The following is a 15,834-nucleotide window of genomic DNA, read 5'->3' as shown; positions in this document are numbered from 1 at the left end:
AGTTTCCAAAAGAAAAGGACCTGCTGGTGAAACAGGGATAACTTAACGGGAATATTCAGAATATTAAAATCACATTTTAACATAAACTCAATGCCACCAAGTTTTTGGAAGATTTCTCTGGTGATATGATACCAGAAGCTCTTATTGTTAAGGAAGGATTCAGTTCATTTTCAGTGGACCAAAAATCAACAGCCTGTAGGCCGCCATCTTTGTATGCCTTGGTCATCTCTGTCCTCTTAATATAATGTATCTTTTTCCTCCAGTTATAATCAAAATGAAATTGATTGACCTTCTTAATGACCCTGTTGGGGATGGCCAAGGAATACGCTGGATAAACACACCTCGATATGTTCTCCATCTTAGTAAGAACAACTCGGCCCAGTAAACTGATCTCTCTCAATAACCAGGAGTTACATTTAGTTTGACATTCAGTTATTGCACTCCACACATTCATATTTTCTCTTTCAGCTGAGTTTTTAGATATATGTATTCCTAAGTATTTAACAGCTGATTTTATAGGAATGTTGGATGCTTCTGTTAAGTCACAGGGATGAATTGGCATTAACTCCCATTTGTTCAGAATAAGTTTAAGCCCAGAAGCATTGGAAAATGTGTTAATCTGTATTATTTTGGGGACCCCAGTGAGGTGTTTCATAAAAATGGTTGTACCGTCTGCAAGCTGGCTGATGACAACAGGTAACCCAATAACCTTTAAAGGAGCAATGCTTGAATTTCCAATAAAAACAGAAAGCATTTCTGTGGCAGTTATAAAGAGAAATGGAGAAATAGGACAGCCTTGTTTGAGCCCACGTTGGACAGGAAATCTTAGTGATGTGCCTCCTGGTGGTGAAACAGAGCTGTTTGCGGTGGAGGAGATCATGATAATGCACCTTAAAGCAATACTATGTAACATTTCTACCTTAAAATGACAGCTTGAAAAAAATTGTGCGGCTAGAATGAGTTTTAATATTACGATTGGTCTGTCTCCTATGCCCTTCGGGGGTCTGAGTTGGAATAACTGCGCTATGTAACTTTGCTGGAGCGGCCCGGGAGCTGAGAGGAAGTACTTCGACTTGCTTTCTGGCACACCTACCGCAAAAACAAATAGACCCCTCTCACGCTCCCAGGTACATTTGATTACTCTTACCTTCTCGGTCGACATAGCTTGCACCTTCTGACTCCTCGCCGGTTCGTCAACAAACGTGAAACGTGAAAGCGAAAGGGTGTTGTATTTACGACAGTGTAACCGTACATTACCTCCAAGCCTGTAGGGGGAGCTCCATAATGGGCTTTTTGAGAAGTTACATTGTATTGCTTTAAAGGGACACTTTGTAATTTCTTCCCCCATCTAGTGGTGCAATTTTATTTTGCAAAGTCGAATGAATTTGCTCTCTAGCGCCTCGCGTTTTCAAATGTGCGTTGCAACTTATTGAACTACGGCAGGCGGTATGTGTCAAGATTCAAGAAGCTATAGCTTCAGACTCAAGGTCCATACAAACAAAAATACATCAAGACACACAGTACAAAGGATTACATGACACACATACAATAACACTATAAATACAGATGACAGATAACATGTCAGATAACATAAGTTGACATAGCCTTTGGTGTGCAAGCAATGCAATTAGTCATATTCCGGGAGTTACCGGAAGTGACGTCGACGCAGCGGTAGCGTTAGCAGCAGTGTGTAGTTGCTATCTGGAAAGTGTTCTTTTAAATAAACTCCCGGTAAACTTACAAACTTTCTAATGCCTTGTTTTGGGAGTTAAGAGCCTATGTGTACTACGGCAGAAGTTTGGTAACAATCAATGCATTATTAGTGGGATAATTTACGAGATAAAATCTATTTACCATTAGCGCCAGTAATAAGCCATTCGGCTTGCAGGCCTGGCGTTGGGGAAAACGCGATTCCAAGTGCTTTTTGTCCCTCTCGGCACTTCGTGGTTTTTCATAGACCAGAAGGACATGGCAGCCTCCATAGAGCTTGCCCGCTCTATGTAGATACAGACAAGTTATTCTTCACTCAGGAGGATAAGTGAGATTTTTGACAGAGATAATTTTACACCAATGAGGACTAATTTATGAATGAATATGTTGATTTGAGCTAATAAATGACTTAATATTAGCTCAAATATTAAGTCATTTAATATTGCTTCTTTAAGCCCAGAAGCATTGGAAAATGTGTTAATCTGTATTATTTTGGGGACCCCAGTGAGTTGTTTCATAAAAATGGTTGTACCGTCTGCAAGCTGGCTGATGACAACAGGTAACCCAATAACCTTTAAAGGAGCAATGCTTGAATTTCCAATAAAAACAGAAAGCATTTCTGTGGCAGTTATAAAGAGAAATGGAGAAATAGGACAGCCTTGTTTGAGCCCACGTTGGACAGGAAATCTTAGTGATGTGCCTCCTGGTGGTGAAACAGAGCTGTTTGCGGTGGAGGAGATCATGATAATGCACCTTAACAGAAAGAGACATGGCGGCACGTGGATGGATTTCTGTTTTTGTCTTCTTGTTTGTTCCTTTAGCTGGCTGAACATGAGCTATATTGCATAACTGCCCCCACAGCTTCCAGCGGTACAGCTCCATCTGCTGCGTTTGGGTACGCATCCGCAGGCTCTCTGAAAACACAAGGCTCTGTCTGTATGCTTCTGCGTATTTAATGTTGAGCATAAATCAGCCATGAGTCAATCATCTTCTCACTCTGGTAAAAACAAGATTAAAGCTGATTTGCAACAGGAGGAAGCGATAGCGCAGCAGCAACCTTGGAGCTGTCTCAGCCTTGTTGTGGAGAAAAAGGAGCCGGACTCGTCGGGTCAGCCTCTTATGGGGAATTTATTGAACAGACGTCACAGAGACATGTACATTTCAGCATGCACGGAAATCCCCAATGACCTCAGTATGTGACAACCTCTTATAGACTTCTGTATCATTCATGCACAACAAGGCACAATGTGTAATTGGAGGCTTTCAAGGCTTTGCTCTCCTACAGCTCAGCCTGAAACCCACAAGGAAGATCTTCCACTGGACTTACTGACTTTTTTCAACCCCCAACCACATGAGCTCATGGTCCTCATCAGTCAGCCTCTCCCCCTCCTTCCCCCTCATGTAGTTCACCGTACAGATGATGCTCATCACTGCTAAACCTCTGCCCACTTTTACCACTGAGAGAATCTGCCTCCCTAAGGTGCTCTTTTTATACCCACTTATGCTACTGACCTGTTGTGTAACCTAATAAATGTTCCTCCAGCTGTTTTGAAGTTAGTCTTTTATCACTGCTTTATCTTGATGAAAGAGTGTTAAAGTGTTAAAGAGGGCAACATACTGTACTTGATTAATGCTGTAATGTTTGCCTTTTATTAAAGTCTGACCGCTTACTTCACACAACCCCACTTCAGAACCAAACTGTCCTTCTAAGTTGAACTTTAAAGTTAGCAAGCAAACACCAGTGATTATTCAAAGGTTCACATTCACTATGTTGCCACATGTTTACATCCAATGACTGCATTGATGTTCTTATGGAATTCAGAGAGTTACAAAGACAGTTATGATGTTAGGTTAGCTCGGACTCCCAGGGGCCCCAGTTTTCTGCCATGATATCTGGGTTGAAATGATTAGATTCAATTTTCCACACTCGGGTACAAAATCAGGTTCATCCGATTCTTCATCCTCCCACTCATGGCTACACTTTTTTTTTGAGAGTTTGATAATGTTCTGAGAGAAACACAGAAATAAGCCTAACAGAATAAAAGTCAATCTAAAGTCAGTTTCTCTCAGTAAGAGTGGTTGTGTGTGTGTGGTCTGTCATCATTTACGACCTGAATGTGTTGGGTACAGGAGAAGAGTTTTTGGGGTTTTTCATTTTTCCTTTTGATATGCTGTCGTAAACCATTTGAATAAAAGTTTGAAAACATAGAAAGTTTTCTGCCAATTATCAGCGGGAGGTTGCGCTCGGTTTCACCACCACCGTCATTCATTCTTAATTATATACAACTCTTGACTCAGTTGCATTTACTCGTGTTATTGGAATTAGTCCATTTACTATGTATCAGGACTAATGACAAATGTTTAATATGGATTTTTAAAACTGTTTTGATTCTATTTAATTCAAAATGACTACATAGAATAGAGATGCATCACCTGACATGACATGTTTAGACACTAATAATAACCCCGCCTGACAAAGGCAATGCATCAGGACTGAAAATTGGCCCTTATTCTGAGTTTCTGTCTGAATTCTCAGAGTTTTTATCCCAGTTAGTGCTGAGTACAGATAAAGTCATTGTAGTGGGCGACTTTAATATTCATGTAGATGTTGAAAATGATAGCCTGAATATGAACTTTAATTCTATATTAGACTCTATTGGATTTTCTCAGAGTGTTCACAGACCGACTCACTGCCTTAATCACACCCTTGATCTTGTGCTGACTTATGGCATTGAGAGTGAACAGTTAACAGTGTTCCCTCATAACCCTGTCTTATCTGACCATTTTCTGATAACCTTTGAGTTTACATAACTTGACTATACAGTTTCTGAGAAGAAATTTACGTATAGAAGGTGTCTATCAGAGGATGCTGTAACCAGATTTAAAGAATTAATTCCATCATCCTTTTCTTCACTGCCATGTGCAGATATGACAGAGGACGACTACCTAAACTTTACTCCAGCAGCACTTGACTCTCTTGTTGACAGCACTATAGTTTCAATGCGTACAGCACTGGACAATGTTGCCCCTCTGAAAAGGAAGGTAATCAGTCAGAAGAGGCTGGCTCCTTGGTATAATTCACAGCTGCGTGCTTTAAAGCAGACTGCAAGAAAGCTGGAGAGACAGTGGCGTTCCTCTAATTTAGAAGAGTCTCAGTTAGTCTGGAAAGATAGTTTAATAACGTATAAGAAAGCCCTTCGTAAAGCTAGAACTGCTTATTATTCATCATTGATAGAAGAGAATAAGAATAATCCCAGGTTTCTTTTCAGCACTGTAGCCAGTCTGACTAAGAGTCCGAGCTCTGCTGAGCCAGTTATTCCTTTAACTCTCAGCAGTGATGATTTCATGAGCTTCTTTATTACTAAAATTGTTTCTATCAGAGAGAAGATTGATGGAGTCCTTCCCACTATTATCAGTGATGTATCATCAAGTACAGCAGCTTTAGAAGTATCTTTAGAACCTGATTTGTATTTAGACGGCTTCTGCCCAGTTGATCTCTCTGAACTAACAACAGCAATAGTCTCTTCTAAACCATCAACTTGTGTTTTAGACCCAATCCCAACCAGACTGTTCAAGGAGGTTTTCCCATTAATTGACACTTCCATATTGGATTTGATCAATCTGTCTTTGTTGACAGGATATGTACCTCAGACTTTTAAGGTTGCTGTAATTAAACCTTTACTTAAAAAACCTACTCTTGATTCAGAAGTGTTGGCTCATTATAGACCTATATCCAATCTCCCTTTTATGTCTAAAGTTCTTGAAAAAATAGTTGCAGCTCAGCTTTGTGATCACTTACACAGAAATAATCTGTTTGAAGAGTTTCAGTCAGGATTCAGAGTGCATCATAGCACAGAAACTGCACTGCTGAAAGTTACCAATGATCTCCTCTTAGCCTCTGATAGCGGACTTGTGTCTGTGCTTGTCCTGTTGGATCTCAGTGCTGCATTTGATACGGTCGATCACAGTATCTTATTACACAGACTTGAACATGTTATTGGGATTAAAGGAACTGCATTAGGCTGGTTTAAGTCATATTTATCTGATAGATTTCAGTTTGTTCTTGTAAATGAAGAATCTTCCTCACACACCAGAGTAAGTCATGGAGTTCCTCAGGGTTCTGTGCTTGGACCGATTCTTTTCACTTTATACATGCTTCCATTAGGTAACATTATTAGACAGCATGGCATAAATTTCCATTGCTATGCTGATGATACCCAGTTGTACTTATCTATAAAACCAGATGAACCCAATAGGTTGGTCAGACTACAAGCATGTCTTAAAGACATAAAGACCTGGATGACTCAGAACTGTCTGCTTCTAAATTCAGACAAAACTGAAGTCGTTATCTTTGGACCTGAGCGTTTCAGGGAGAAATTGTCTAGCTATATAGTTACTCTAGATGGTATTTCCTTGGCTTCTAGTTCTACAGTGAGGAACCTTGGAGTTATTTTTGACCAGAACTTATCATTTGACTCGCATATAAAACAGGTTTCTAGGACTGCCTTCTTTCATCTTCGTAATATTGTTAAAATCAGGAACATCTTGTCTCAGAGTGATGCAGAAAAACTAATTCATGCATTTGTTACTTCAGGATTGGATTACTGTAATTCTTTATTATTGGGCTGTCCCACATATTCTCTGAAAAGCCTTCAGTTGATCCAAAATGCTGCAGCCAGAGTTCTGATGAGAACTAACAGCAGAGATCATATTTCTCCAGTTTTAGCTTCTCTTCATTGGCTCCCTGTTAAATTCAGAATAGAATTTAAGATTCTTCTCCTCACATATAAAGCTCTTAATGACCGAGCTCCATCATATCTTAAAGATCTCATTGTAAGATATTTTCCTAACAGAGCACTTCGTTCCCAAACTGCAGGTTTACTTGAGGTTCCCAGAGTTTCTAAAAGTAGAATGGGAGGCAGAGCCTTCAGTTATCAGGCCCCTCTCTTGTGGAATAAGCTGCCAGTAAATGTCCGGGAAGCAGACACCCTTTCCACTTTTAAGACCAGGCTTAAAACTTTCCTTTTTTATAAAGCTTATAGTTAGGTCTGTTGAATCTGATAGTGTATCTGCTAGTGTGTCTTGTCCTGCCTCCACCTCTGGCACCCTCTATACTTTCATTACCCCCTACCCGAACCAGGGTTTGCATCCCCACCCCGCTGTGACTTGTGTGCAGTTGGTGAGAGTGAGTTGTATGGCCTTGTTTTTGCTGGTATTTTTAGTGATTATAGGACTGTTTAGGTGAATTTGTCTGCTGTATCTGCTAGTGTGTCTTGTCCTGCCTCCACCTCTGGCTCTATACTTTCATTACCCCCTACCCGTACCAGGGTTTGAATCCCATTCCCGCTTATCTTAACTCTTTTATTTCTCCCCCTACCCGAACCAGGGTTTGCATCCCCACCCCGCTGTGACTGGTGTGCAGTTGGTGAGAGGCTGAGGTAGCTTGTGGCTGTAAAAAGATGGTTGTTGTGGTGTGAGGAGCAGATCTATATAGGGAGTATAGGGAATTACTCACTGAGTCTGGTCCTTTATTTTATTAATTATTATATTTATTTCGTTAGCACAAGTTTCTTGTGTTTACCTTGAATAGGGATGGCTCAGGTAATCCTGAAACATCCCATAGTTAAGCTGCTATAGGCCTAGACTGCTGGGGGGCCTCATCTGACACACCTTTCCTCACTTTACTCTCTACATGTATATGTGACATTATTGTGGTCATTAACTCGTGTTTCCCTGTTCCAACAGATATCCTTTGAATGGTGTTACAGTGCCGCCGCTGCGGCAGCCCCCCCCCTTTCTGTCTTCTCAAACCCCAGCTGGTCAAGGCGGATGGCCACCCTTCCTGAGTCTGGTTCTGCCAGAGGTTTCTTCCTGTTAAAAGGGAGTCGTTTCTCTCCACAGTCGCCTCAGGCACGCTCAGGCCGGGAGATTGGACCGAAAAAGAAAAAGTTTTCAGTGCAATCTGTTGGTTTTCTTAGCTAGGAAATTGTTTTTGAATTGGCTCTATATGAACGAATTGGATTATTTTATGAATTATGATTATTATTAATTAATTGAATTCCAATTGGCTTGAATTGGACTTACTATCTAAGTGCCTTGAGATGACATTTGTTGTATTTGGCGCTATATAAATAAAAATGAATTGAATTGAATTGAATTGAAAATGTGTGAGGGAGACGATCAATGATGTTGTCTAGTGTATCAGAGTGGACAACAACCACTGCTGCTTCTGTGATGGCTGATGACCCATTTTCCACAGCCTCCATCCCTGTCTGTCACCCAGAACCCAATGCCTGGCACCTTCGTCCTGTTCACATGACATGGGTTGTGAATGGCAGCAGGCTGATTGGTCTGGGACAAATGTGCAGTCTGTTTAGTTTTCAGAAAGATGTCAAAAACATGTCAGTTCATAGCTGATGGCAGCCACTGTTGTGGCTGTCACATGATTACAGTAGGGGCTGGTGCAGCATGCAAAGCAGCTGCTCGTGCTAAATCTCCAGTCGGTGCTGGCAAACCACTGCACTGGTTATGAGCTCAAATATATGCAAAAAAAACATGAAATAAATAGCATTATGTTAAACAGTTGGTGCCCTGTTTTTCAATGTGAAGGTTTTACATGTTGGGACATTGTATGAAAATGATCTGGTTCTTACCCGGCCATAAAAGTAGGTAAATATGACCTCAGATCACATTACACTGTCTCATTGCTTATTTAAAAGGAAAAACTTGGTGGTAAGAATACTGAATAGGTAAGAACAAAAAAAAACTAAGAACCACTTTTGGCAGCAGTAACCCAAGCTAATTGTTTTCTGTATGATCTTATCAGTGGTGCAGCATTTCAATCAGGTTGAAGTCTGGACTTTGAGTGGACTGTGACGGACGTGTACGTTGATGGCTAGTTTCCTTCTCACTGACTATGTGCTCCGGTTAGAGAACAGCTGCGACTTCAGGTGATATTGAGAGTTTATTGATATTCAGGCATCAAATTAGGTTCCAAATACATATCCAATGTATTGTGGTAAATTAATTACAGTTCGTGTGTCTGTGTGTGTGTGTGGTTTCTGTAAAATAGACATATACAGAAAAGTAATTAGAAACTGTACAAGCAAATTCTTCATTGTACTAACGTATGCAGAATATACAGCCGTAATATCAAAATACACATCAAGTTACATTAACAATATATACACGGTAATATAATTGCACCAAGTAACATTAATGTGACAAGAAACCAAGTTACTGCAAAGTAGCACTTATAGGGTTAATAAAGAGAAAATTAAGTGCAGTACACTTAAGTGACCAAAAGATGGCGCTTTAAGACCACAAATGGCAGAAACGCTATTTGCCGTCAGAAAGTCTAGCATGGCGGCTGTTCACGTGAACAATGCATGGCACCATAGGCACGGCGATGCAACACTTGGAAGCTAAATATAATGCCTCAAACATTCACAGAACAGAGAATAACGCTACAGGTCGAAAATACTATCAAAGCACTCCCAAACCCGACTGTTCATGTAAATTTAACCCAAGAAATAAGCATTTAACAAGCTATTTAAGAAATAGACATTTCCTCGTAGAAATGTATTGGATCTCGCGATAAACTCGAAGTTACACGGTGACCGAATAAATAAACACAAACAGATGAAATACACATTGGAAACAGAAAGGGCGAAGCTGATGACATGTCCTTCTACAAATCCCGTAGTTTTAAAATGGCGGAGCGACATGGAGACATTCATTGTCCGTGAAATATTACACATTATACTTTAAGGATTCTCACAGTTCTGATTCACATCTATTTCTTATCTTTCCTGCACAGAAGAAAATTTATATTTAGAAAATTTTACTCCACTCACCGTATCTTTTATTGCAATTTGCTAATTTTTTTTAACTTTTCAACATGCTTTCTTTATTCAGAGGCATCTTTGTCTCTGAGAAATGAGTGGTTCTATTAAAGAGTAATTATTATGATTATGATTACAATTAATTGAATTCCAATTGGCTTGAATTGGACTTTATTATTTAAGTGCCTTGAGATGACATTTGTTGTATTTGGCGCTATATAAATAAAAATTAATTGAATTGATTTAGCATTAGCTCTTGATAAAGGATCTTTTCACTGGGTTATATGTCACTGGATTTTAGCTCAGGACATCGGAGTAAAACAAGACATATTGAAAAAGTTTAATATAAAAAGTCAGCTGCATGTTGTATCCTCCACAAAGTCCAATACAGCTACAGGACATCCATAGAAATATATACACCAGGCTAAGAGGAGAGGAAGTATTGGACTTGCAAATAAGCACATGGAGGGACACTCATTTGAAAAGATTTGAATTATTCAAAACTTTAAAAACCATGTACTTAGATTCCCTCCTTCCCTCCATGTCCAAGTATAGAGCCATATGTGAAACTGTGAGGCCACCCCTGACCCTCCAGTACACAAATCAGCAGGGTGTTCAAAATTTTCAATAGCACCTGCGCTTGCTACAGTATACATACTGTACACCAGTCAACTGCTGGTAACGGCTGGTATCTGCTGGTAACAGCTGGTAATGGCTGGTAACGGCTGGTAACAGCTGGTAACTGCTGGTAACTGTTGGTAACTGCTGGTAACTGCTGGTAACAGCTGGTAACTGCTGGTAACTGCTGGTAACAGCTGGTAATGGCTGGTAACGGCTGGTAACGGCTGGTAACTGCTGGTAATGGCTGGTGACTGCTGGTAACTGTTGGTAACTGCTGGGAACTGCTGGGAACTGCTGGGAACAGCTGGGAACTGCTGGTAACGGCTGGTAACTGCTGGTAACAGCTGGTAACAGCTGGTAGCTGTTGGTAACTGCTGGTAACTGCTGGTAACTGCTGGTAATGGCTGGTAATGGCTGGTAACAGCTGTTAACTGCTGGGAACTGCTGGGAACCGCTGGGAACAGCTGGGAACTGCTGGTAAAGGCTTTTAACTGCTGGTAACTGCTGGTAACGGCTTGTAACAGCTGGTAACTGCTGGTAACTACTGTTAACTGCTGGTAACTGCTGGTAACTGTTGGTAACTGCTGGTAACTGCTGGTAACAGCTGGTAATGGCTGGTAACTGCTGGTAACTGTTGGTAACTGCTGGTAACTGCTGGTAACTGCTGGGTACAGCTGGGAACTGCTGGTAAAGGCTTTTAACTGCTGGTAACTGCTGGTAACTGCTTGTAACAGCTGGTAACTGCTGGTAACTACTGTTAACTGCTGGTAACTGCTGGTAACGGCTGGTAACTGCTGGTAACTGCTGGTAACTGCTGGTAATGGCTGGTAACAGCTGGTAACTGCTGGTAACTGTTGTATAACTGCTGGTAACTGCTGGTAACAGCTGGTAATGGCTGGTAACTGCTGGTAACAGCTGGTAACGGCTGGTAACTGCTGGTAACTGCTGGTAACTGCTGGTAACAGCTGGTAACTGCTGGTAACGGCTGGTAACTGCTGGTAACAGCTGGTAACTGCTGGTAACGGCTGGTAACGGCTGGTAACGGCTGGTAACTGCTGGTAATGGCTGGTGACTGCTGGGAACTGTTGGTAACTGCTGGTAACTGATGGTAACTGCTGGTAACCGCTGGGAACAGCTGGGAACTGCTGGTAACGGCTGGTAACTGCTGGTAACAGCTGGTAACTGCTGGTAACTGTTGGTAACTGCTGGTAACTGCTGGTAACTGCTGGGAACTGCTGGGAACTGCTGGGAACAAATAGCTGGGAACAAACAGCTGGGAACTGCTGGTAAAGGCTTTTAACTGCTGGTAACTGCTAGTAACGGCTTGTAACAGCTGGTAACTGCTGGTAACTACTGGTAACTGCTGGGAACTGCTGGGAACTGTTGGTAACAGCTGGTAACTGCTGGTAACTGTTGGTAACTGCTGGTAACTGCTGGTAACTGCTGGTAACTGCTGGGAACAAACAGCTGGGAACTGCTGGTAAAGGCTTTTAACTGCTGGTAACTGTTGGTAACAGCTGGTAATGGCTGGTAACTGCTGGTAACAGCTGGTAACGGCTGGTAACTGCTGGTAACTGCTGGTAACAGCTGGTAACAGCTGGTAACGGCTGGTAACTGCTGGTAAGTGCTGGTAACAGCTGGTAATGGCTGTTAACGGCTGGTAACTGCTGGTAATGGCTGGTGACTGCTGGTAACTGCTGGTAACTGCTGGGAACTGCTGGGAACAGCTGGGAACTGCTGGTAAAGGCTTTTAACTGCTGGTAACTGCTGGTAACGGCTTGTAACAGCTGGTAACTGCTGGTAACTACTGTTAACTGCTGGTAACTGCTGGTAACGGCTGGTAACTGCTGGTAACTGCTGGTAACTGCTGGTAACTGTTGTATAACTGCTGGTAACTGCTGGTAACTGCTGGTAACAGCTGGTAATGGCTGGTAACTGCTGGTAATGGCTGAAAACGGCTGGTAACTGCTGGTAATGGCTGGTGACTGCTGGGAACTGTTGGTAACTGCTGGTAACTGCTGGTAACTGCTGGTAACCGCTGGGAACAGCTGGGAACTGCTGGTAACGGCTGGTAACTGCTGGTAACAGCTGGGAACTGCTGGGAACCGCTGGTAACAGCTGGTAACTGCTGGTAACTGTTGGTAACTGCTGGTAACTGCTGGTAACTGCTGGGAACAAACAGCTGGGAACTGCTGGTAAAGGCTTTTAACTGCTGGTAACTGCTAGTAATGGCTTGTAACTGCTGGTAACTGCTGGTAACAGCTGGTAATGGCTGGTAACTGCTGGTAACAGCTGGTAACGGCTGGTAACTGCTGGTAACTGCTGGTAACTGCTGGTAACAGCTGGTAACTGCTGGTAACGGCTGGTAACGGCTGGTAACTGCTGGTAATGGCTGGTGACTGCTGGGAACTGTTGGTAACTGCTGGTAACTGATGGTAACTGCTGGTAACCGCTGGGAACAGCTGGGAACTGCTGGTAACGGCTGGTAACTGCTGGTAACAGCTGGTAACTGCTGGTAACTGTTGGTAACTGCTGGTAACTGCTGGTAACTGCTGGGAACTGCTGGGAACTGCTGGGAACAAATAGCTGGGAACAAACAGCTGGGAACTGCTGGTAAAGGCTTTTAACTGCTGGTAACTGCTAGTAACGGCTTGTAACAGCTGGTAACTGCTGGTAACTACTGGTAACTGCTGGTAACTGCTGGGAACTGTTGGTAACAGCTGGTAACTGCTGGTAACTGTTGGTAACTGCTGGTAACTGCTGGTAACTGCTGGGAACTGCTGGGAACAAACAGCTGGGAACTGCTGGTAAAGGCTTTTAACTGCTGGTAACTGTTGGTAACAGCTGGTAATGGCTGGTAACTGCTGGTAACAGCTGGTAACGGCTGGTAACTGCTGGTAACTGCTGGTAACAGCTGGTAACAGCTGGTAACGGCTGGTAACTGCTGGTAAGTGCTGGTAACAGCTGGTAATGGCTGTTAACGGCTGGTAACTGCTGGTAATGGCTGGTGACTGCTGGTAACTGCTGGGAACTGCTGGGAACAGCTGGGAACTGCTGGTAAAGGCTTTTAACTGCTGGTAACTGCTGGTAACGGCTTGTAACAGCTGGTAACTGCTGGTAACTACTGTTAACTGCTGGTAACTGCTGGTAACGGCTGGTAACTGCTGGTAACTGCTGGTAACTGCTGGTAACTGTTGTATAACTGCTGGTAACTGCTGGTAACTGCTGGTAACAGCTGGTAATGGCTGGTAACTGCTGGTAATGGCTGAAAACGGCTGGTAACTGCTGGTAATGGCTGGTGACTGCTGGGAACTGTTGGTAACTGCTGGTAACTGCTGGTAACTGCTGGTAACTGCTGGTAACCGCTGGGAACAGCTGGGAACTGCTGGTAACGGCTGGTAACTGCTGGTAACAGCTGGGAACTGCTGGGAACCGCTGGTAACAGCTGGTAACTGCTGGTAACTGTTGGTAACTGCTGGTAACTGCTGGTAACTGCTGGTAACTGCTGGTAACTGCTGGGAACAAACAGCTGGGAACTGCTGGTAAAGGCTTTTAACTGCTGGTAACTGCTAGTAATGGCTTGTAACTGCTGGTAACTGCTGGTAACTACTGGTAACTGCTGGTAACTGCTGGGAACTGTTGGTAACTGCTGGTAACTGCTGGGAACAGCTGGGAACAGCTGGGAACTGCTGGTAACTGCTGGTAACAGCTGGTAACTGCTGGTAACTGTTGGTAACTGCTGGTAACTGCTGGTAACTGCTGATAACTGCTGGGAACAAACAGCTGGGAACTGCTGGTAAAGGCTTTTAACTGCTGGTAACTGCTGGTAACAGCTGTTAACGGCTGGTAACTGCTGGTAAGTGCTGGTAACAGCTGGTAATGGCTGTTAACGGCTGGTAACTGCTGGTAATGGCTGGTGACTGCTGGTAACTACTGGGAACGGCTGGTAGCTGCTGGGAACTGCTGGGAACAGCTGGGAACTGCTGGTAACGGCTTGTTACTGCTGGTAACTGCTGGTAACGGCTTGTAACTGCTGGTAATTGCTGGTAATGGTTCTGGGAACTGCTGGGAACGGCTGGTAACTGCTGGGAATGGCTGGTAACTGCTGGTAACTGCTGTTAACTGTTGGTAACGGCTGGTAACGGCTGGTAATTGCTGGGAACTGCTGGGAACTGCTGGGAACTGCTGGGAACGGCTGGTAACTGCTGGTAACTGCTGTTATTGTGTTCAGTTTAAGAATAAAACTATATATTATTAAAGACAACATTTTTTTATTTATTTATTTATTTATTTATTTTTATTTAACCTTTCTTTAACCAGGAAATGGTCCCATTGAGTTACAATAACTCTTCTGCCAGGGAGTCCTGGCCAAGAAGGCGGCTTAAAAAAGTTACATTACAATAAAACACAAGAGACAAGACAAAACCACTACTACATCACATCTAAACAAAAGTAAACATTAAAAACTGAGTATACACAGACACTAAAAAACAGACAGCGAACAAGGAATGAAATTAAAAACAATTGCAGTGGTCAGTTAATGATAATTTTAAAAGGTCTTTAAAAGAATTTATGGATGGAAGAACTTCAAGATTTAGAGTAGCTTGAAGTTCATTCCAAGCTTTTGGTGCATATGATGAAAAGGCTGTTTTCCCAAGTTCAGTTCTTGTAAGTGGAATATGTAAAAGTATTTTTTCTGATGACCTCGTCCTGTAAACACTATTTTGAAAAGAAAACAAATTAAAAATGTATAAAGGTAGTTTACCCATTAGGGCTTTAGCAATAAAAGTCAGCGCATGGATTTTTCTTCGGATGGAGAGAGAAGACCATTGTACAGTTTCATAAAGAGTGCAGTGGTGAGACCTGGCTGTAGCACCTGTGATGAAACGTAAGGCTGAGTGGTACAACACATCCAGTTTTTTAAGAAAAAATAACCTGGAGTGCATATACAGTATATCCCCATAATCAAGCACTGACAGGAATGTGCTCTGAACTAACCTTTTCCTTGCAGCATAAGGAAAGCACTTCCTCATTCTAAAGAAAAAACCCAACTTTGGTCTAAGTTTCTTACAGAGGCTCTCAATATGGACACCGAGAGACATCTTATCATCCAACCAGATCCCTAAATACTTGTAAGACGATACTCTTTCTATTTCAGTGCCAACTAGTGTTGACACACCAATGTTAGGTGAAGAACGTGATTGTGTAAAAGACATAATTTTTGTTTTTTTAGCATTCAGTACCAACTTTAACTCAATAAGAAATGTTTGTACATGATTAAAAGCAGACTGCAATTGTGTAAATGCAGCATTCACTGATGAAGCTGTGGTGTACAAAATAGTGTCGTCTGCATAAAGATGCACTTTTGCTTCCTTCAGGTCCCTACCCAAGTCATTTAGAGAAAATGGAAAATAAAATCGGGCCCAAAACCGACCCTTGTGGGACCCCCATTCTGACTTCTAATGATGTTGAGGTATAGTTATCAATAACAGTACACTGTGTTCTACCACTGAGGTAGCTTGAAAACCACCTTAATACAGTACCACTAAAACCTATATTTTGTAATCGCTTCAAAAGAAGATCTTGGTCCACCGTATCAAACGCTTTAGAAAGATCAATGAATATTGCAGCACAGGACTTCTTATCATCCAAGGCATTT

The sequence above is a fragment of the Odontesthes bonariensis genome, chromosome 19 (assembly GCF_027942865.1).
Source record: "Odontesthes bonariensis isolate fOdoBon6 chromosome 19, fOdoBon6.hap1, whole genome shotgun sequence".
In the NCBI taxonomy this organism is placed as follows: domain Eukaryota; kingdom Metazoa; phylum Chordata; class Actinopteri; order Atheriniformes; family Atherinopsidae; genus Odontesthes; species Odontesthes bonariensis.
Note: the sequence above shows the minus strand (reverse complement) of the source record.